Source organism: Schistocerca nitens, chromosome 4 (assembly GCF_023898315.1).
Source record: "Schistocerca nitens isolate TAMUIC-IGC-003100 chromosome 4, iqSchNite1.1, whole genome shotgun sequence".
NCBI classification, from domain to species: domain Eukaryota; kingdom Metazoa; phylum Arthropoda; class Insecta; order Orthoptera; family Acrididae; genus Schistocerca; species Schistocerca nitens.
In genome coordinates, this window is record NC_064617.1 from 905,417,355 (window position 1) to 905,442,302 (window position 24,948).

Here is a 24,948-nt window from a genome sequence, read left to right on the forward strand (position 1 = left end):
TCATGTTTGCTGATAATAAGTCAGCACTCCTTGAAAAACTAAATGAGGAAGAAATTTCGGATGGTGCTATAAACACATTGTGGCGTAGAGCGCCATAAATATCGATATTTGTTCTGTGCGCAAGTGGGCTATCTATGAGGAGAGGGCTTTGGGGCAGGATGTTGGACACGAACGGCAGTTAGCCTCCGGACTTGTATCTGTGTAGAAGCTAAGTGAGAACTAATCTTTATATGAGAGAATTCTAGTTGTTTACCTACAACTATACCATATTCCCTCACTGGTGACCCCGTTTTTGTGTAATACGCGTCCGACTTACCGCCCGAAGGTTATTTACGCACCTACCGCGTCGGGTTTCTCCGCGATCGCGAGGGCCTTTGTTCACCTCCAGACAATGGCCATTCAGCATTCACCGCCGCCCGGATTCCAGCAACATCTCTCCAGCACTCCTGCCGTCGTAGTGGACATGCTGCAAGAATCTTCGGAATCCTTCAGCCAGAACATACAGTGGAATTCATCTAGTGCCGCCAGTTTCTTCCAACTGCCAACGGTCGTGGACTCTGGCTTTGTTAGCCTGGACCTTCCCACATGTTCTCCACAGAGTATTGGTCGGAACATTCCTACTCCTGTGTCGAACACACAATTCAATACAGTTCGTGGCGTCGAGTGAGGTTTTGCTACTTTGGAAAATCCAGTAGTAAATTCAAACTCGAATCAGCTCCCACCACGTGTGTATCCTTCCGCGCCGGCTAGTCAACAGGTGTTCAATGCTCGCCAAACAGCAAATATCACACCGAGTGTGCATCCTAGTGGACGTGTGTGGGATCCTTGTGTTGCTTCTAATCAGGTCAACAATTCTGTGCTGGACAGTAATTACTCCGACATCTACAACCAGCCCCACCACTCACGGTCGAGTGAATACTGTGTGCATAACGGACATTCACCAGCGTACTTAAGCACTTGTGGCTTCTCTCCGAGCTACCACGTCAATGAGAATGCACATTTTGACTACGATCCTCACACCGTTCGAGCGTCCGTCACTTCTCAGCCGACCCCCCAGCGTCAAGTGAATTTCGCGATTCCCGCATTACGGGACGCCAATAATTCGGACTCGCAATCTTCTGCATGCTCTACTTCCGTCCGAAGTAATAGGCGCACCTCCGCAGTGACTGCAGTGCCGAATCTGCCGAAATTACCAGACATCAAACCCGCTCACCCAGAGTTCTGGTTTAACCCGGTTGAGCAAACATTCAATGTCTGTGCTTTGGGCGACGACGCACGCTTCACCTGCCTCATGAACCATCTTCACGACCGCGTCGATTTAATTTACGATCTGGTCAAAGCACCCCGCACCCCCCCCCCCCCCCCCCTAGCAGGGAAGTATTCTGTGGCAAAACAGACGATACTGGAGCGCGTCTCTAAAACCAGGAGAGGAAATGTGCAACAGCTCATCTACGAAGAGCGTCTCGGCGACAGGTCTCCGTCCCAGCTGTGGCAGTGCATCCATCTTCTCGTCGATGAGCAGGTTATGCCTGATGACATGCTCGCAGAAATCTGGACTGAAAAGCTGCCTATACCTGTCCAGACTGCAATCTCTGCGTATGAAGATAGGCCAGTAAATGAACATTTACACGCCACCGACAGAGCATACTCCACCAGGCAACGTGAGCTCCGTGCACTGCATTCTGAACGTGACCGCACTAAGACGCTTTCTGACGCCACGCCCTTGTCTGGTGCTGCTAATAACAAATTTGTTAAACTAACCACCCTGCCTGCACCTTCAACTCCCCGCAACAACAGTGCATCGGCCTCTGTGGAAGACTCTGGGGCACATACTTCTTCACCTAGCAACTACCCACAGGAGCACAGGCCCGCCCAACCTTACTGTTTCTTCCACGCGAGATTCGGGGAGCAAGCTCACAAATGCCAGTCACCGTGTTCTTACCCAAACTCTAACCGCAGGTAGCCTACGGTGCCACCTCCTGCGATGTAAACAATGGGCACCATCCCACGTTGCACTCCGTTTCGGACAATAACAGTAAGTGTGGTCGAGTCTATGTTCGCGATTTACGATCAGGTGTATGTTTTCTGGTAGACACTGGTGCAGACGTCTCTTTGCTGCTGGTTCGCCTAGCAACCAATAAAGTGCAACCACACAAAACAGTACTTCGTGCAGTGAACTTGTCTACCCTACAGTGTTCGGGTTCCACTTTGTATACAGTGAAACTTTCGCCCGAGTGCAAGCTGGAGTGGACGTTTCTAGTGTCAACAATTGAAGAACCTATTCTCGGAATTGATTTCCTCAAGCACTATCAGTTGTCACTAGATTTTGTGCAAAATACTGTGTTTTACCCCTCCCTTAACAAACATATTCCTTTTGCTTCGCCGAGTGACAGTTCGGCTAACACCAAACATGTGCTGTGCTAAGAAGTGTGTAAACCTATCCTTGGAGCTGCAATCTTGGACAGACAAGTGGCTAGTGGAGTGCACCAAGTCTTCGAAGTTGCGGATGGAACTTAAGAAAATGCTGCTGCATCTCCGCGACATACACCATGAGTTGGCCTCCACACAACAACGCCTCGCGGCACTACAAGCAGACAACTCATTGGCTACAGACAAGGTCAGTCCGTGCCAATCTGGTGTTCCTGTGCCCGCGCACGTTAACGACAATGTTGTGAACTCTGTAAACTGTGTCAGCACCCCCTTTTGTAATGATAGGGTATGCCCGAGTGCTCATGCTCCTTGCGTTCCGAATGGACAATTAACTTGCCAAGCTCGTGGCAATGAACTACGGCCATCTGCTGTCCGGCCACGCCCACTCATGCCTACAGCACTCGTAGTGGCACGGCCCGCTACCAAGAACCAGTGTACCAACCTCGCCCATGTTAACACGTGTGCGGCCTTTACGCAGCCTACGAGTGGGTGGCACACCTGTGCTTCCGTGCCCTCAATGCCACAGCTTGGCCCGTCCGCCACTGCCTGCTCCGCTTCACGGACATCTGACTGTCGTGCCGCGCCACGTATTGCAGTAGTCACTAACGGCACAGTTCATCGGTTACGTCTAACCGATGGACCGCCCATATCGCAACATCCACGCCACCTCAAGCCGGAATTTATGAAAATTGCAAAAGAACAATTGGACGATCTGTTACAAAAGGGAATAATTGAACCTTCTTCCAGTTGCTGGGCTAGTCCTATCCTGTTTGACCAAAAGAAAGACGGTACTTGGCGTATGGTCGGAGACTATAGGCGTTTCAACGCCCGCACCATCATTGATAAATATCCGGTCCCACACATCGCAGACTTCAATCATGCGCTCGCAGGTGCAAAGTACTTCTCTGTTTTGGACTGTAAGCACGCATTTCATCAGATTCCTATGGCTCCGGAGGACATTGAAAAGACTGCCATAACCACTCCCTTCGGGCTGTTCCAATACACATTTATGCCATTTGGGTTGAAAAACACCCCCCAAACGTGGCAGCGTTTCATCAATCAAACTTTATCCCATCTAGACTTTTGTTTCGTATACATGGACGACATATTGGTTTTTGCTTCTACTTTAGAACAGACTGAGGAGCATGTTCAAGTCGTGACGGATATTTTAGCAGCCGTTGGTATTGAACTGAACAATAAAAAGACTCAATTGCACCAGTCATCCATCACATTCCTAAGTTACGTTGTGTCATCGGACGGTCTGACACCACCCCCGACAAGATCAAGCCTGTTCTCGAGATGCTATGCCCTCAGACCTATAGGGAATTATGCAGGTTCATCGGAACAGTTAATTATTACCGGGAACATTTGCCAGCCACTTCTGCGGTGCAGGCTCCTCTTACAGATGCTCTCACTGGCCCACAAACTTCAGGCACCCGCCAGGTACCATGGACACCAGACATGGACAAGGCATTTAATGAACTCAAACAGCTGTTGGCCTCCGCTGTCACTATTGCTCACCCACGGGCAGACGCCACAATGTTTATCACTACTGACGCTAGTGACAATGCTATCGGCGCATTACTGAGTCAGACATACAACGATGTTACGACCCCCCTGCAGTTTTTCTCAAAAAAGCTAAACAACGCGCAGAAGAAATACTCAGCATTCAACAGAGAATTACTTGCAGTTTACGAGGCCATAAGACACTTCGGAACTGATGTTGAGGGACGAGATTACTATGTGCTCACTGATCACAAGCCGTTGGTTCCTGCCATAAAAAATCCTGCGGCTGATCCGCCTCCACGACGCTTTCGTCACATCGATTACATCTTGCAATTTACAAATGACATTCGCTACATCCGAGGAGTGGACAATGTGGTCGCTGATTTTCTCTCGCTTGTTGGTGCGGTCACAACCTTAATTGACTTAACGGACCTACCTCGGTTGCAATCGGCAGACCCCGATACCATGCAGTTAATTTCAGACCACAGCTCCTCTCTCCAACCGGTACGCTCTACTTTCCCTGGCATATCTGACTTAGTGTGGTGTGATGAATCGACTGGTATGTTGCGGCCATTCATTCCTAAGCCCCTTCAACGCCAGGTCTTTGACAAACTACACACATTAGCACACCCCAGTGTCAAAGCTTCCACCCGTCTGGTAGCTGAACGGTTTGTCTGGAGAGACATGCGCCATGACTGTCAGTCTTGGGCAAGGGCATGCATGGTGTGTCAACAGAACAAAGTTTCCAGGCACACTTCTCCACCCCTTGGCTGTTTTGCCCAACCGCCAGGCCGGTTTCACCATGTTCATGTCGACCTCGTAGGCCCTTTGCCCCCCTCCGAGGGTTTCCGTTACTTGTTTACAGCTATTGACAGGATGACTCGGTGGGCTGAGGCTGTGCCTATTCCGAACATTACCTCCGAGACAGTAAGTCGAGCATTCTTAGATTCGTGGATCTCTAGATTTGGCTCACCTGTTTACCTCACCACTGACCAGGGGCGACAATTCGAGTCTTCAGTTTTCTCTGACTTATGTAAAATGTGTGGTATTGTCAAAATTCATACTTCTGCATACCACCCCCAAAGCAATGGGCTTGTCGAGCGATGGCATCGCACCTTAAAGTCTGCCCTGCATTGCCATGACTCACTATGGACAGAGGCACTGCCCTTCGTGCTCCTTGGCCTTCGTGCGACTTTCAAGGAAGACCTCAAGGGTTCCGTAGCCGAGTTTGTGTATGGCCAACCTCTGGTTTTGCCTGGAGAATTAGTCACTCCGACCCCACTTCCACGACCCTCTGAACTCCCTTCACTTCTCGAGTGGGTGCACTTGCACTGCAGCAAAATTCAGCCGCCACCTCCGGCTGCTCATACACCTCTGCACGTGTACGTACCGCACACGCTAGACTCTTGTGAGTATGTGTTTCTCAGAGACGACTCAGTCAAAGCCCCGCTTCAGTCGCCCTACACAGGTCCTTACAAGGTCGTCAAACACTCTGAGAATAACATGGATCTCCTCATAAAAGACTCTGTAACCACGGTTTCACTCAACCGAGTGAAACCAGCTTTCATTGAGCCTCAGGTGAACCTCCCTGATTCTGCCCCTACTTCTCCCACTCCTGCATCGAGTGGCCATCCATCTTCCCACACCATGCATTTGGGTATTGATTCTCCACAGCGTGCTTCTCTGCCGAGCACTGCTCCTTCTCCGCATTCATCTAATTCGAGTGGCCAATCTTTTCAGGGCTTCACTCCTCACAGCCCTCGCAGTCGAACTGCCAACCACTCGGATTCTACCATTGTGTTACCATCTTCGTGTGACAGCTCTTTGTCACGCCGTTCAATCCACGCTGGCTCCTCGTTGCCTTCGGTCACGCTCCCTTGTCTGTCAGCTGATCGCCCGAGGTTGTCTCCTGCACAGTCCAGTGCACCTGCCACCCCCCTCTTAGCAGATGCTTCCCCCTGCCATGGCTTTCCCACACCTCACTGCCTCCCTACCATTGCTCATACAGGTGCCATCCAAGAATTCACAACACATGTGCACCCTGATGACATACATAAATTATCTGTTGTCGTAGATGGCGATACGGTGTGTGTGGTACTCGCGTGTGACAATACTGAGGGAGGAAGTGCAGAATCTCGTGTGGTGCGCCACTTTAAATTGAGCAGAAGTGCTGCGTGTGGCAATTTGCGTGCCTTTGTTAGGCCTTCTGGCAAGGTGATTCTCTGTCTGCCGGCTGACGAAGTGCTACACCTCCACTCCAGGACGGGACGTCGTCTTCTGCCGCCGGCGTCGCTGGCTGACTTCACCGTCGACGTACCGGGTTTCACCCCCCCGGTCTCCTACCAGTCAACCGCTTCCGCCTGACGCAGAAGAACTGTGCATTACCTTCCTAACTTCTCCCCCCCCCCCCCGCCCAATCACAGGGACGTACTCCATACTGGGCGGGGGGGGCTATGTGGTGTAGAGCGCCATAAATATCGATATTTGTTCTGTGCACAAGTGGGCTATCTTTGAGGAGAGGGCTTTGGGGCAGGATGTTGGAAGCGAACGGCAGTTAGCCTCCGGACTTGTATCTGTGTAGAAGCTAAGTGAGAACTAATCTGTATATGAGAGAATTCTAGTTGTTTACCTACAACTATACCATATTCCCTCAACACTAAGCAACCTAGATACATGGTTTCAACAAAATGGCCTTAAACTTTACTTTCCAAATACCTTGTTTACGCAATTTAGAACCAAACAATAAAAAATCAGTGACATCAGTATTGTACATAAAAATCAAGTTATGGATGAAGCTCAGTCCATTAAATTCTTGGGATTAAACTGGGAATAAAATAGAAGCCAGCAGACACATATAGATTATTTAACTACAAAATTAAACAGCCTTTCCTTTGCAATGGATATTCTATCTGGTAAAACAGACATAAGTTGCAGAAAAGTGGTGTACCACAGCTACTTTGAATCCATAATTAGATATGGTTTAATTTCTTGGGGAAATTCAAGCTACATTTCATGAATCATGCTACTTCAAAAAAGAATTGTTAGACAAATGTGTGCTGCCCCTCCAATAACATCCTGCCACCCGTTATTCAAGAACCTAAAAATATTACCTATCCCTGCATTGTATGTATTTGAAATTATCTTTTTTTTTTACATAGTAATCCTGAGCTAACGGAAGAAAACCATTTCAAACATATGTATAACACTAGATACAAAGAAAATTTCATGCTTCCACATCACTTAAAACTCTACCAACAGACACCCCAGTACATGGGAATGAAAATTTACAATAACCTCAAGGGTAGGGGTGAACTGAGCATGGAGATAGGTTCACTGAAGAGAAAACTATATGATCGCCTGGTGGAAAAATGCTACTATTCAATTAAGGAATTTATGAAGGATGAAATCATCATTTGAATAGTGTGACTGTTTAATATTATAGCATTTTGTATAACACTGTATACATATATAAAGATAATGTACTGTTACATCATAAGAAAAACAATTTAATAATAATACTATGACTATCATGTGAATAATGTGACTGCTTAATATTATAGCATTGTGTATAATATTGTATTCATATACAAAGATAATGTACTGTTACATCACAAGAAAATCAATTTAATAACATTACTATGTCCAATGTCATCCTGTACTGGTAAAAAGTAGTGTTAGGGACTTATGTGATTATGTATATCATAAGGCCAAAATTGACATGTCTCTTGTAGAGCATGATCTGTAAAGGGATGTTATGAGACAAATAAAATAGAATACAAATACAAATACAAATACAAATACAAAGCTATTCCTCAGTATTCTTCCTGTGAATCTGAGTCTTGCACATTCCATCCCCACAATTCAATGTATGTGGTACCCCCTGTACTCTCCTCCACTGTAAGTTGATGCCTCAGGGTGTGTCCAATCAACTGGTTCCTTCTTTTAGTGAAGTCATGTTATAAGTTTCTTTTCTCCCCAGTTTGATTCAGAACCTCTGCGTTAGTTATGAAATCTACCCATGTAACCTTCAACATTCTTCTGTAGAACCACATTCTGAATATTTCTATTTTCTACTTGTATGTAATGTTTATTGTGTATGTTTCATTTCATTATAAGGTTCATGAATGTTGTTATTTACATTTACTTGTTGGATTTTAGATTGCTCATATTTTCAAAACCCAAATAAATTCATCTCACAAGCAAATACTATCAATTCGACCTCATATTTTAAAAAGGAAAAACCACATTTGCAAGATATCAGCCCCATCAATTGATCCCATTCAAAAATTTTGACCATAATTTGGATAGTAAGCAGTTATGACCTTCTGAAAGCATAACTTTTAAATTGTGTAACTCTACCCCACTGCAGCTGCTTAATGCCCAAGTGCAAAGTATTGTACAGTGGATTGACAGCCACAGCACTCTTATTCTTTTTCAAGAAAATACATTATTCTACATGAAAAATAGTAAATAATAAAAGTATGTAAAATGTAAATCTTCTGCACATATATTTTCAATATTACTTTAAAATTTTTTCTCATATTGATTCCACAGTTCTCTCCCTCTCTGTATATATATCCTCAAAATCAAAATGAATAAACCTAAGCAACAGAAGAATTGAAGTTAACGAATTTCAATCTACAATTTAATCTTGTCATTCGTGTTGAGGAATAACATATCTCCTGCAAATCAACTTCACATTAATGGTGCCAGCTTCAAATCCAACAAAAATAATGCACAACAGTGATGTTAATAATAAAATAGCACTACACTATGTATTTAGTGATACACTCCTTCATTTCAGTCACTTATGCTTCATTTGTGAATCACTACATAAAAGTGTTCAAAGCAAAGAGATCTTTTGAACTAGGTGCAGGTTGGACACTGTGCATTTTGACATAATAAACAAAGCATGTTGCCAATATCAACACAGTATTTCACAAACCCCTTCCTCACACTACTGTACAGCACTTTGCATTCAAGCACTAAGCAGTTTTGCAGTGCGGTGGATTGAGTGACAAACATCCAATGTGTGCGAAAATTTAAAAGATGTAGTTTTGGAACGTCATAACTGCATGCTGTCAGAGTTATGGCACAAATTTTTAAGTGGGATTGATTGCTGAGGCTGATATCATGGAAATGTGGAAATGTGCATTTTTTGTCCTTAAAATTTGAGGCCAAGTTTTTTATGTTTCCTCGTCAACCAGCTAAGAAGTTGAATTATATATATATATATATATATATATATATATATATATATATATATATATATATATATATATATATATATAAAGAAAGATGATGAGACTTACCAAACAAAAGCGCTGGCAGGTCGATAGACACACAAACAAACACAAATATACACACAAAATTCAAGCTTTCGCAACAAACTGACATCCTTTCGTCTTTCCCTCTCCTTCCCCTCTTTCCTGATGAGGCAACAGTTTGTTGCGAAAGCTTGAATTTTGTGTGTATATTTGTGTTTGTTTGTGTGTCTATCGACCTGCCAGCGCTTTTGTTTGGTAAGTCTCATCATCTTTCTTTTTAGATATATTTTTCCACGTGGAATGTTTCCCTCTGTTATATATATATATATATATATATATATATATATATATATATATATATATATATATATATATATATATTATCTCTGTTTTGATCAAGCTCACTTCTATTCAGTATGTAAATCACTGGATCAAAAATTAATTTCGAAAATACTGCTGCAGATGCACTTGTATCATTTAACTCAATTATTCACCATATTGCAACAAAGAGATTACACATATACTTCCAAAAAGCACGATAAATAAAATCCTTTATTCACCTAAAAATATACTCCAACATTTCAAAAAAACATCACTGTCTGTTAAAAATATTCTGTGTAAACTTCCTCTGACTTCGTACCTCACAAAATTAAAGTATATCACTAAAAAAAATTATCATTGTTATATCAATTAGCAGTCCATTACTCTCAGATATTATTTAACCTCACATCAAAGAGCATCACCAACTTCTGCTCAAAATTAACATACATTAACATCGAAGTTAATCAAACAGATTCTCCTCCTCCCTCTCTCTCTATCCATTTCTTCCTATTTCCTGCCTCTGTACATCGACTCCTCCCCCCTCTGTCTGTCCCCCTCCTCCTCTTCCCATTCTCTGTTCATTTCCACCTCCCCTCTCTCTTTCCAGCTCTTCCTCCCCCTCTCTCTGCCCCTCTCTTCCCCCTGTCTCTGTCCATCTGCCACTATCTCCTTTCTCTATCCATTCCCCCCCCCCCCCCAAAAAAAAAAAATCTGTTGCCAATCCCTTCTTCCACCTCACTCTCACTGTCTGCCCAATTCCTTCTCCCATCTTTTGTCTCAATGTTATCACCCCAGTAAGAGGCTGGCAGCTCTCCCCACCCCTCCCCAGTATTTCTTTCAATATTGTAACTGGTATATGTACCACGTTTGGTAGCAACTGTTCCTGGAGGTTAGGATGTGTTAAATATATTTCACATACATTTAATATTTTCCACAGTATTTGTATCCTTATTTTACCTGTATCTCTAGCGAATTTCACTCTCCAGTTTCATTTTCACACAGCTCAATTTTTATGTTCCTATGTCTCCTGAACTACATGTCGTACAATGATATAACTTCACAGACACATCAAGGTGTATATGTGGCTACCATCTGTGAAATTTGTTGTGAGTAGAGTTAATAGTTATGAGGTAACAAATCAAAACATCATGTGTAATGCAGCAATTTTTCATGCGGCTCTATGTTTATGACACCATAGCAGGTGGTTATAATTAAAGTGTAGCTACACATCGAGATAAAGTGTGGGCTGCAATTATTCTATGATGCCAAAAGTTGGTAGAATCAATTTACACTGAAAAAAGGTAATTCCAATTTTAACTACCAGCTGCAAATCTGGCTCTGTACAGCACTTCGTCAACATGTCTGGTGCTCTTATTGAACAAAATCATTACACCTGTCTCACTTTTTTACCATTTCTGCCTTTGTCCCATTCCTAATCCATTATAGATGAAAACATTGCATTCACAGCTCCAGATTTGCTCCTAGTGGCCAAAATTGGAACTAACTTTTTCCCAGAATAAATCAATTCAACATTAACTCATTTGAATATCTACCAAGTTTCACTGCCATATGATTATTACAGCCTATGCTGGACCTCTGTGAGTAGCTGCACTTTCATTATAACCACCTGGTATAAGAATGTGGTTCAATTGTTCCAGCCCAATGTGTTACTAGGTGATGAAGTGATTTCTCCTTTGTAGTTGGTTCTTGGGGGTGGTGAGAGGATTGTAAGTGTGTGGGGAAATTACACAGGAGACTTGTTTGCAGATGGGGTCTGGAGGTAATGCCTGCCTGTGAAGGCCTTGTTGAGACCCTCAGGCAAGGGAGTTCTTCTCACTGCAGGTATGCAAAGCACCACTATCCAGCCCCTATCCTAACCACAGTTCTTCCTCCATGTCAACTGCTTGTAGCAGCTGACATTTTCAATTTGCCACATTCCCCAAAAACTCCCTATCAACACTCCACCAAATCCATAGCTGAAGCATTTCTGTAACACTGTTGTTAACCTTTCCACCAAAACCCGCAAAAGTTTCAGTCCTATCGAAAGTCCTCACTTTTAGCCCTACACCCAAATTTATCCATGTTGGACTGTTCTAAGACCTACTTTATTTCTCTCAATCCCTGCAATGGAAACATTTCTTTTTTACTAATCTCTCCAATCAAAGCCAACCTAATTCCAATCTTGAACTCTCTCTCCCATTCATACCACCACCCAACCATGATCCTCCTATCCCTCCAACCTATCCACCCCCATGTCACTTTCCAGGAATTCCTTACCTCCAACTTGGCCTTACCATATTCAGAATACCAATCTTTCAGCAGTGGAAGAAAGGACAGCCGTATACAATCCCAAAACAAATCCTAAACTAATTGTCTTACCTGCAGACAAAGGTTCCATCACTGTCATCATGAATTGCACTGACTACCTGGCAGAAGGCCTCTGCTAATTATCTGATTACTCCACTGATAAACTCTGCCACACTGATCTCATCCCAGAAGTCCAACATAGCCTTGAATCCCTGCTTAAAGCCTTACCCCCTTCACAGAACCTCGCCCCTGAATCAATTTCCCTCATCACTCCTATGACACCCTACACATCAACCTTCTACATCCTCCACAAAATCCTCAAACCAAACAATCCTGGATGCCCCATTTTGCCTGGTTATTTTGCCCTCACTGAAAGAATTTTGGTCCTCATTGATGAGCACTTCCAACTAATTGCCCATAATCTAGCCTTCCACATCAGAGATATCAACCTCTTCCTTCACAAACTCTTTACCATTCCCACACCTATACCTCCTGGACCCCTACCCATCACTGTTGATGCCACTTCCATATGCACCATTCTACCACATGCAAATGGTCTCACTGCTTTTGAACACTACCTTTCCCAACCTCCTTCAGACTCCAAACCCAGTACTTCATTCCTCATACACCTTACTAACTTTATCCTAAATTACAACTGCTTCTCCTTTGAAGGGAATATATACAAACAAATCCATAGCATGGCACCCTCCTATGTCAACCTATTTATGGGCCATCTAGAGGAGACTTAGCCTCACAAAATGCCAAACCCCTAAGCTAGTTCAGGTTCATTGATGCTATCTGCATAATCTGAACTCATTCCTTCACAACCTCGACGTCTTCTCTCTGATCGACTTTATGTGGTCCTCCTCAGCCCAGTGTGTCACCTTCGTAGATGTTAACCTCCTCCTCTCTGATGGCTCCATCCATGACTCTGTCCACATTAAACCCACCAACATAATCTGCATTTTGACAGCTGTCATCCCTTCCATGCCAAAAGTGAATGATGAAACGTTACATCAGAAATTACGTGAAGCACTTTCTGAAGCCAACTTGTCCCTAAATAAATGCCTTATGCTGGGATTAGACAAACCTAATCTAAATCAAAAATGTATAGGCATACAGCCAAAAGGTGGCTTGCTTTAGGACCTTCAGCCAACAGGATTTTGGAACAGTGGGATGGTATTCAGTACTACTTTCTTAAGCATATGCCTCTAAAAAAATTCTTTTGCAGTCCAAATCCTACAACATCATTGTGAATGCTTTAATAAAACCTTCAGTGAAAGCAGAACTTAATTTCATAATTTCTTTCTGAAGTTCTCCATAATGAACTCTTGACACTGCACAGTCTGCTTCCTCTTGAACAATGAGTTATTAGCAGGCAAGTAACAGAAAAGCTTAGTAAACTGGAAGAGTGTGACAAGGTGTGGTCTCTAAATAATGCCCCAAAACATTATGTCACTGCTTGCAAACAAGTGATGGAAGAGACATGCCTATCAAGAGTGCCATTGAAAAGTTTTAGGGTTTCAGATCCCAAAGAAAGAACAAAGAGCAGAAGTTACAGTGAGATTTTAAAGACTGACAAAATGATCACGCCTGATGTCCAGTGATATTACTTATTAAATGAATGAAATGTTCTACAGTTTGAAAAATATGATAACAAAGGTTTTGACAATTACTGGGACAGCAGCACATCTCAAAAAGAGACTCACCTTTCATAAAGTATCCAAATGTTATAAAATTTGTTGAGGCTTCTCAAACATTGTGCCACAGAAATGCAAACATAGAGAGAAGGTATTTCATTTTGAAGCACATATTAGGAGAAATATGGCATTGAAGACTGAAAGATTTTTAAATTGTGTTTTGACTGTGTGGGATGCTTTTGGACAATACACCCTTTTTTTTTCTCTGTCCATTGACTCACAGATCGTTAGGTATGGACAGCAAGCTTTTGCAAATTTTACTGCTTACAAGGAAGACTGTGAAAGGAAAAGGAACTGGAATTAGAAGGAAAACAAAAAGAGGAACAAAACTAAAGTCATCTTGAAGAGGAGATTTGAAAGATGAAGGATGTGAAAAATTCAGTTGACAATGAGGCAGTTGCTCTCAAAGGAAAAAACCGGCAACTATCTATCGAGATACGAGAAGGTTTCTTTCAAGCTTCATCTAAATTGAAGGAAGCACTTAAAGAAAATTATTTAAAGGAGGCAAAATTGACACAGAGTATGTTTGAGGGTGCACAAATCATGAAACTGGAAGAAAGAGTGCAAAAACTGGAGGTGGAAACCATTCAAAAAAATATTGATACAAGGAAGTATAGTATGATTCCTCTATTTCTGCCAAGATTCCAAAAAAACGGTAATATAAAAATATTTTGTTGATGTTTTCCTAATATTGAGGTGTAGAATATCAATAGTTGTAAAGATATGATTTATATTTTGTTAGTAAATTACAGATACCAATTACAAATACCAAATTACCAGTGTACCTCCATATAATAATACATCTGTACGAAGCAAAAATTGGCCATACCCCACCCAGGCTCTTAATTTTTTTATGGTCGTAACTGTGCTTTTTGGCATGGGTTATCAAAAATGGAAACATGGCATTTGTGCCATATCCGTTTAATGAAATAATTTGTCACCTTTTAATCACTTGTATAAAATACTTTTATCACCTTTCAATCATCTTTTTCAAATATTTTGTCACCTTTCTCAACTCCATTACTCACAACTTCCTGCAAGTATTCACAAAGTAGAAGTGCAAAGCTAACATTTGAAGCAAAGGGGTTTGAATCATTGTCAAAGACATTATCTGATAGCTATTTAGCAAAACTTGGTAGATTATAAATAAGATGTTTGTGTTAAATCCTCAAAAGTTGGTGGGGAGGCTTGCATGCCTCAACGATACAGATAGCCGTACCGTAGGTGCAACCACAACAGAGAGGTATCTGTTAAGAGGCCAGACAAATGTGTGGTTCCTGAAGAGGGGCAGCAGCCTTTTCAGTAGTTGCAGGGGCAGCAGTCTGGATGATTGACAGATCTGGCCTTGTGACACTAACCAAAATGGTCTTGCTATGCTGGTACTGCGAACGGCTGAAAGCAAGGGGAAACTACAGCCATTCTTTTTCCCGAGGGCATGCAGCTTTACTGTATGGTTAAATGATGATGGCGTCCTCTTGGGTAAAATATTCTGGAGGTAAAATAGTCCCCTATTTGGATCTCCGGGCGGGGACTACTCAGGAGGACGTTGTTATCAGCAGAAAGATAACTGGCATTCTATGGGTCAGAGTGTGGAATGTCAGGTCCCTTAATTGGGCAGGTATGTTAGAAAATTTAAAAATGGAAATGGATAGGTTAAAGTTAGATATAGTGGGAATTAGTGAAGTTCAGTGGCAGGAGGAACAAGACTTCTGGTCAGGTGAATACAGAGCTATAAATACAAAATCAAATAGGGGTAATGCAGGGGCAGGTATAATAAAGAATAAAAAAATTGGAATGCAAGTAAGCTACTATAAACAGCATAGTGAACGCATTATTGTGGCCAAGATAGATACAAAACCCACGCCTACCACAGTAGTAAAAATTTATATTCCAACTAGCCCTGCAGATGATGAAGAGATTGCTGAAATGTATGATGAGATAAAAGAAATTATTAAGATAGTGAAGGGAAACGAAAATTTAATAGTCATGGGTGACTGGAATTCGATAGTAGGAAAAGGAAGAAAAGAAAACGTAGTAGGTGAATATGGAATGGGGGTGAGGAATGAAAGAGGAAGCTGCCTGGTAGAATTTCGCACAGAGCATAACTTAATCATAGTTAACACTTGGTTCAAGAATCATAAAAGAAGGTTGTACACATGGAAGAAGCCTGGAGATACTGACTGGTTTCAGATAGATTATATAATGGTCAGACAGAGAATTAGGAAACAGGTTTTAAATTGTAAGACATTTCCAGGGGCAGATGTGGACTCTGACCACAATCTATTGGTTATGAACTGTAGATTAAAACTAAAGAAACTGCAAAAAGGTGGGAATTTGAGAAGACAGGACCTGGATAAACTGACAGAACCAGAGGCTGAACAGAGTTTCAGGGAGAGCATTAGGGAACGATTGACAATAATGGGGGAAAGAAATACAGTAGAAGAAGAATGGGTAGCTTTGAGAAATGAAATAGTGAAGGCAGCAGAGGATCAAGTAGGTAAAAAGAGATGGGCTAATAGAAATCATTGGGTAACAGAAGAGGTACTGAATTTAATTGATGAAAGGAGAAATATAAAAATGCAATAAATGAAGCAGGCAAAAAGGAATGCGAACGTCTCAAAAATGAGATTGACAGGAAGTGCAAAATGGCTAAGCAAGGATGGCTAGAGGACAAATGTAAGAATGTAGGGGCATATATCACTAGGGGTGAGATAGATACTGACTACAGGAAAATTAAAGAGACCTTTGGAGAAAAGAGGACGACTTGCATGAATATCAAGAGCACACATGGAAACCCAGTACTAAGCAAAGAAGGGAAAGAAGAAAGGTGGAAGGAGTATATAGAGGGTCTATACAAGGGCGATGTTCTTGAGGACAATATTATGGAAATGGAAGAGGATGTAGATGAAGATGAAATGGGAGATATGATACTGCATGAAGCGTTTGAGAGAGCACTGAAAGACCTAATTCAAAACTAGGCCCTGGGAGTAGACAGCATTCCATTAGAACTACTGATAGCCTTGGGAGAGCCAACCCTGACAAAACTCTACCATCTGGTGAGCAAGATGTATGAGACAGGCAAAATGCCCTCAAACTTCAAAAAGAATATAATAGTTTCAATCCCAAAGAAAGCAGGGGTTGACAGATGTGAAAATTACCGAACTATCAGTTTAACAAGCCATGGCTGCAAAATACTAACTGGAATTCTTTATAGACAAATGGAAAAACTGGTAGAAGCTGACCTCGGGGAAGATCAGTTTGGATTCCGTAGAAATGTTGGAACACGTGAGGCAATACTGACCCTGCTACTTATCTTGGAAAATAGATTAAGGAAAGGCAAACCTACATTTCTAGCATTTGTAGACTTACGAAAAGCTTTTGACTGGAATACTCTCTTTCAAATTCTGAAGGTGACAGGGGTAAAATACAGGGAGCGAAAGGCTATTTACAATTTGTACAGAAACCAGATGGCAGTTCTAAGAGTCAAGGGGCATGAAATGGAAGCAGTGGTTGGGAAGGGAGTGAGACAGGGTTGTGGCCTCTCCCCAATGTTATTCAATCTATATATTGAGCAAGCAGTAAAGGAAACAAAAGAAAATTTTGGAGTAGGTATTAAAATCCATGGAGAAGAAATAAAAACTTTGAGGTTCGCCAATGACATTGTAATTCTGTCAAAGACAGCAAAGGACCTGGCAGAGCAGTTGAACGGAATGGATAGTGTCTTGAAAGGAGGGTACAAGATGAACATCAGCAAAAGCAAAATGAGGATAATGGAATGTAGTCGAATTAAGTCGGGTGATGCTGAGGGAATTAGATTAGGAAATGAGACACTTGAACTAGTAAAGGAGTTTTGCTATTTGGGGAGCAAAATAACTGATGATGGTCGAAGTAGAGAGGATATAAAATGTAGACTGGCAATGGCAAGGAAAGTGTTTCTGAAGAAGACAAATTTGTTAACATCGAGTATAGATTTAAGTGTCAGGAAGTCGTTTCTGAAAGTATTTGTATGGAGTGTAGCCATGTATGGAAGTGAAATGTTGACAATAAATAATTTAGACAAAAAGAGAATAGAAGCTTTTGAAATGTGGTGCTACAGAAGAATGCTGAAAGTTAGAGGGGTAGATCACATAACTAATGAGGAGGTATTGAACAGAATTGGAGAGAAGAGAAATTTGTGGCACAACTTGACTAGAAGAAGGGATCAGTTGGTAGGACATATTCTGAGGCATTAAGGGATCACCAATTTAGTATTGGAGGGCAGCACAGAGGGTAAAAATCGTAGAGGGAGACCAAGAGATGAATACGCTAAACAGATTCAGAAGGATGTGGGTTGCAGTAGGTACTGGAAGATGAAGAAGCTTGCACAGGATAGAGTAGCATGGAGAGCTGCATCAAACCAGCCAACAATTTTATAAGAACATTTGAACTGAATTGATGAAATGGAATACCTGATACCAATAGTATCGAAGTGCGAATATGTCTCTGGTTTGATTACTGTGAATATGTCTCTGGTTTGATTACATTACATCACAGCATGCACATGCATCCACACACACACACACACACACACACACACACAAACAAACAGATTGTCAATGTGATGGCACGTGTGTGTACAAAAACAAACAAACAAACAGACACACACACATATTGTCAACATAATGGCTCGTGTGTGTGTGTGTGTGTGTGTGTGTGTGTGTGTTTGTGTTTGTGTGTGTGTGTGTGTGTGTGTGTGTGTGTGTGTGTTTGTTTGTTTTTGTACTTTAGGTCGACAAAGGCTTTATTCTGAAAGCTAGCAAGTATCTTTCTCTTTTGTGTGTGCCTGTCAGTGACTCAATGCATCTGCCATTTGGTGAGTGGTCTCAATTACTCCTAAAGTACTTACATTCAGCCAGAACTTTCCTTATCATATGAATTTGTAATCAGTTTAAGTAATAAAGTACATCAAACATATACAGAGAAGGAATATGGAATGTTTCACTAGTGAGAGACTTACAGAAATGCTGCAAAATTCCTACTGGCAGACATACTAAGAAGGACACTTCATATCCCATGCTTGCTCATAAAATTCCAAGAATCTGCTTTCAGGAAGATTTATACAAGCATTCTTCAGCCCCTACAATTTGCTTCTGTACAGATCTTAAAGATAAAAGTAGATTAATAATAGCGTGCATAGAGGAATCCAAGGTGGCATACTTGGCACAATTCATTCTGTGGGTGAAATGGGAAAAAAACTGCAAAATATGCCACCATAAAAGTGTCCTTTTTTTATAGTCATCCATGGAGTATAGATGCTCACCCTGAGAATCATCCCAATAAATAGTAGCCTGGCATTTGTTTTCCACATGTAAGACTGCTGCACTGAGGCACACTCAGTTACATTTGCTTACAATGATTGTGATGGTGATGATGATGATATGTAATTCTACATCAAAATGCAGGTACCAGTGTCTGACAAGCAGTTAGACACTTGTATGATTACTTATTTAATGAGCACATGCTATATTAATTAAGCAAAGAATGGAACTAGACCCTTTGTGTTTTGCAGGTCTTAAAACATGACATTCACTCTATGTACAGCCTCCTGCATCTTATGAATACAGACATTTCATGGTTGTGTTTGCTGAATTCCACACTGATGTAGGATCTGATCAAACTATTCATGATATTGTGTTACAAAATGTACCATAGAATTTTTGCAGCAGACTGATGTGAAAGAGGTAAAAGTCATTATTCTTCCTGAAAGCAAGACACATTTATGAAAAAGCCTGTTGTACAGGCACCTACAGTAATGCCAGGATAGCAATGATGGAATCATGTACCCTCACTGAAAATGGCAAAGAAAAAATTATCCATCTATGATGAAAAAGGTATTGCTCTCTCATCTGGCTTCTTTAATCCCATGTTTTCCTAGGAAATAAGGGCAAAGCTGTAAATACTATTAGGGCAGATTTGATCCTCCAGGTTTCTCTCTTCAAATTGAGAAATTCACCTGTCATATGAAACTAAAAAGGACATTGATTTCCTCCATCTATTTATATGAGCATAATAACAGGTTGTAATGAACCTCACATTTTGGATGCAGCCATATGTTATCTCATATTAACTTCGAGAAAAAATACACAGTGTTGCTTTACATTGCATAAAGCAACAATCCTGTGGCCTACAATCATACACAAATAGTGCACTACAACTCATTTATTTACAATGATGTCACAATTTACAAATATTTAAAAAGTTTCACTTTTTGTTAATTTTTGTACATAATTTTTCCTTAATGACTATTCACTGTAACAGTAAATACAATAGCCAAAAATAAGCACTGATTCTTTGAAAGATTTGCAAAGAATCACTTTAACATAATTTTCTGCACTCTGGTCGCACCTGATCAAAGTGTTCCATTGGAAAGAAATTTGAGAGGCTGAATTGTACCTGCAGAGCAATGTAAGTTCTCTGCTTCAAGACTTATTAAAATGGACCTTCCTGGTACATCTAGCAGCTCTAATTCCATACCTCAGACCAGCCTTGCATCCATTCAATTGTCTGCCTCCTGTCCCATCAAAAGTAGGACTACCTGTGAAAGCAGTCATGTGATCTACAAACTAAGCTGCAATCACTGTGCTGTTTTCTATATGGACATGACAACTAAAAAACTGTCTGTCCCCATAAATGGTCAATGACAAATTGTGACCAAGAGACAGCTGGACCACCAAATTGCTAAAGATGCTCCCAACACAACATGCTTCACTTCAATGATTGCTTTACAACCTTCACCATTTGGATCATTTCTACAAACACCAGCTTTTTTTAATTGTGTGGGTTGGAACTTTCCTTGTGATATATTCTACATTGCCGTAACCCCCCCTCCCCCCCAACTGGCATCAATCTTTGCTAGTCCCTGACCTCCATTTACCTATCCCCTTCCCTGCTCCCACATCAGTACAACATAGACTTCCATTCCACCAATGCACCTAGTAGTCTTTTGTCCATTCAATATCTCTCCTCCCATCCCCCCAAACCTCCTGACTGCATCTAGCAGCCCTACCCTGTCACTAGTATGTCCCTGCACACTGGCACAAACTGTACTATACATTCTCCACCCCACCATGCTATCCCTTCCACCTCCCCACCCCATGCCTCCACCTTGCCCTCACCACCTGATTGCTACAGTTACAACTCAGTTCAGCCATAGGGGCCAGAGACAGTGGTCATATGTGTGGGTAGTGCTTGGGTGAATGTGTTGTGTGCTTTCTACTTCAGAAGACCTTTTGGCTGAAAGCTAAAATGCATAGCAGTCTTTTTTTGTATCTGTCTGCAACTCAACGGCTCCTCTATGTGGTGAGTAGTGATATGTCCATTTCATAATATTGTCACTAGTATCAGTGTATTTTAATTATGCGTTTTGGTGTCAGCAATTTTTTACTCACATTTTTTATAATCTACATTTTTTTAGTCAAATAATATCCTCACTGAGAACTTTTATAGTGGTGTTACTCTTTTCTTTATAGTATGTATGCATGATATCTCATTTTGTACTGTATCAATAAGTGTGTGCTCCGTGTGTTTACTAAAACATGTTCAGTTGGCAGTTGGTCTATGGAAACTATGTCTGTTCACCACCTCACCACTGTTGCCTTGTCCAGTGGAAATGTTTGGTATGGTTCAATATGGGCATTTGTATCTTATACTTGGGTCATCAGCAGCAATTGCAGTATATGAATAGTCCTTTTCTACTTTTCAAATATCATAATCAGCAACAGAAATAGTTTGAGTATCATACATCTTGTTTTATCTTATTTTACATTCTCATGTTTTACTTTCCCTAGCCTGGGAATGAATTATCCATGGCTCATTCTTTCTTTTGTAATTATTTTCCTGTCCCTATAGTAATTATCTGTCCAGTCACTTTCTGTGTTCTATTCTCTGGCCCTCTGTAGACATTCATCCACATTTGCCTATTTTCCATTAATAAGTTCTGAAAGCTGAATTTTTCTCTGTTTTGGAGGTCTTCATCTATTATACTCATCTGATCTAAGTTTTCCTTCATATTATTGATTCAAATATTTTTCTACTTTTAGTCACTGGAATTATGCAAAATTTGTTTGGTTATTCCACATACTCCAGTTTGTTTCACATCAAGTGGAATGGATACATTCAGTAGTTGTTACTATAGCCGAGTTGTGTAAGAATATCTCTGATAGCTGGCAGCACTCTTGCAAGCATTCAACTGTGAAATGTAAACAGCTCCACTTGAAAACTATAGTAGTCTGTGGAATTGCAACAACACTGAGACATTCCCATAGAGTCATTTACAAAACTACGTTATGTGAAGGGTTAAGGTAAGCACACAAAGCTGCCATACCCATCAAACCATAACTGTTAGGGATCTACTAACCCCAACTTGACTATAGACTTCATATATGGCAATGAGACACTGTCTTATAAGGTGGAAACATTTTAAAACTGAAGACCAGAGAGTAATGTTGGAAACTGCACAAATGGATCAGAGGAAAGATTAGAATGAAAGACATAATTGTGACCTTAATGAGGCACATAGCCAGACAAATAGATGGTATATGGACTGATGAAGTTCTTTACTGGATTCCAAAAACTAGAAAGGATCAAGACAACAATGAAATAGAAATCTGTTTTGGATATAAAAAGAAGTCTGCAGTGGCCATGTCTGGAGAGTACAGAGGATGTCTGGGGAGTAAAGAGGATGACGCTTCAGAATGATTTTGTTTTTTGTGCAATAGTCACGCACTAACAGAGATGAATATGCAGGTGCATTATCTTGATGCAAGAGACATGAATTTTCTCACTACATTTACATTAATTTTCTCACCACATTTCAGGCTGTCTCCATCTCACATTTTCTTGCAGGCATCACAATATGTCCCAGTTTGACCCAGTGGCACGAATTCACGATGAACTAACCTTCAAAGTCAAAGAAAACTATCTGCATAGCTTTGGCATTTGACCTTACCTGACAAGCTGTTTTTGGTCTTGGAGAACCTTTCCCAAACTATTGTGAAGATTGAACCTTGGTCTCAACATCATAACCATAATCACCAGTTATGATTCTTTCAAGGAACATCTCGTTCTCATTTGTGTGATCCAAAAGCTCTTCACAGATTGCAAGGTGGAGGCCTTTCTGTCCTTGACTCATGAGCCATGGGACGAAAATGGTGGCCACGATGCATTCCAAGATGCTTTGTCAGGATTTCATGACATGATTCAACTGAAATATTACGTTCTTCTGCAATCTCTTGGACAGTCAGTCCTCAATTGGCACACACAATTTTGTTGATGTTCCTGACATGAGTGTCATCGGTAGATGTCAAAGGGCATCTTGAACGAGGGTCAACTCTTAACTTCTGTCTGGCCATTTTTAAACTGAACTTCTATCTGGCCATTTTCAAACTGTGTGAACCATGTGTAACACCAAGTATGGCTTAAGCACTCATCACTGTAGTTTTCATGCATCATTTGGTGTGTCTCTGTAAAGGTTTTCTAGAGTGTCACACAAAATTTAATGCAGACGTATTGCTACTCTAACTCTGCCATCTCGAAATTCACAAACTGTGTGACACAGTGTTCCCCTCAGTACTGCACTGAACAATGTCTAACAGACATACAACAATGAAACTTCTTCCAGTTACACATTAAATGCTGGTGTGTGCAGGGATACCTACCACATTTTGCTCCAAAACACCATTGGCATGAAATTTCGAATGTTCCAGAAGTTTTTGAGCAGAACAGATATACAAAACTACATTTCGGAAAATATTAAATTTATCTTCTGCTTCATTAATATTCAGTGTTCATATTTTAAAGGGTAAATATTAACACAGACACAAAACAAAGCATTATGTCACAGGTCAGTAATGGGTTAATAGATGAGATCCTGCAATAAAATTTGTGTGTAAAGAATTGAACATTTTGATTAACAGTCTGTACTACTATCCATTTCACTTAAATCGGGATTAAAGTACAACAAGCACACTATATATAGCCTACCAGCTTAAATGTATGATTTATGTAAACTTCATTCAATCTTACTGTTGCAGATGGATTGCTATACAAAAGAAATAAATGAAATTCAAGTAAGGCTACAGCAAAGTAAAGATGAGCAGAAGGAGTTACATAAACAACTAAAGAACTGTGAGAAGGAAAATGAGGAGTTACAAAATGAAGTCTCAGCATTAAAGTAATGTTATTTTTCAGTTTTTGTTTCCATTGTTGTGAAACCCCGATGAATTAGGACTTTTAAGAGATGGAAATTATTTATTTTTTATTTTTAGATGTTTCTTGTTTATATGATCCATCGTCAGCAATTCTCTTGTACTTGAATGTATTTCTTGTATTACTTCTGCCATTTATTGTTCAGAAACTATTTGTTTTAATGCTTTTTAGAATTTTGTTGCATTTATCTAATGCCATTCAGAGACTGGATACTTTAATATACAGCATGTACATTAAGTCTGGGAACACTTTCAATTATTTATTGTGCTAGAACCAAACATTGTACAGATATTATACATATGTCATTTTGAAGAGAAACCCTGAAAGTTTTTTTTCATGTATACCACCACAGCATAGTTTGGTAATTTGCCAATAGTCAGCACTAGTCGCAAACATGGTGAGTTCAGGTGTGGAGTGAGCTTTCTGTGTGTTGGAGTTCAACAAAAACAAGTGTGCTACAACTGTTCAATGGATGTTTAGAACCAAGTATGGTAAGAAGCCACCAACAAGGAAGGCAATTTATGACTGACACAACAAATTTGTTACGATGGGTTGCTTGTGCCCAGCAAAGAGAAGTGGATGTCCCAGTGTGAGTGAAGTGAATGTGGAGGGCATATCAGAACATTTTTAAGGAATCCAAAGAAATTGGTGTCACTCATGGTTCGAATATCGAATGTTTGTAAAAAATACTTTCAGAGTTTCTCTTCAAAATGCAATATGTATGGCATCTGTACAGTGTTTAGTTTTTGTGCAATAAATAATTGGAAGTGTTCCTGGACTTTCTGTACACTCTGTTTATTAACAATAGAGAGTTAACAGTGTAAATTAGAATTTGAGCACATCTTATTTTACAATAGAAACTCATATATGTATAAAAATTAAAACATACACAAAACAAAACTTTATTATTAATTTAATTTGCTAGGTGTAGGCACCAGATTTCACTTTCTGTAGCAATGTCTGAGTTTTGATCAAACATAAAAAAAGACTTGTGTACTTTTAGGTTTCACCGTATACAAAGTAAGTACATTTCTCATGATTTTGTCTTAGTGCTACTATTTCTTTCAGTTTATTGTCCCAAAATATTCCTTAGCAATGTAAAAACATGCTGTTTTCATGTACTCTCTTAGTTTTGTTTTGAAGATTGGTAGTGTTTTACATTTTTTTAAATG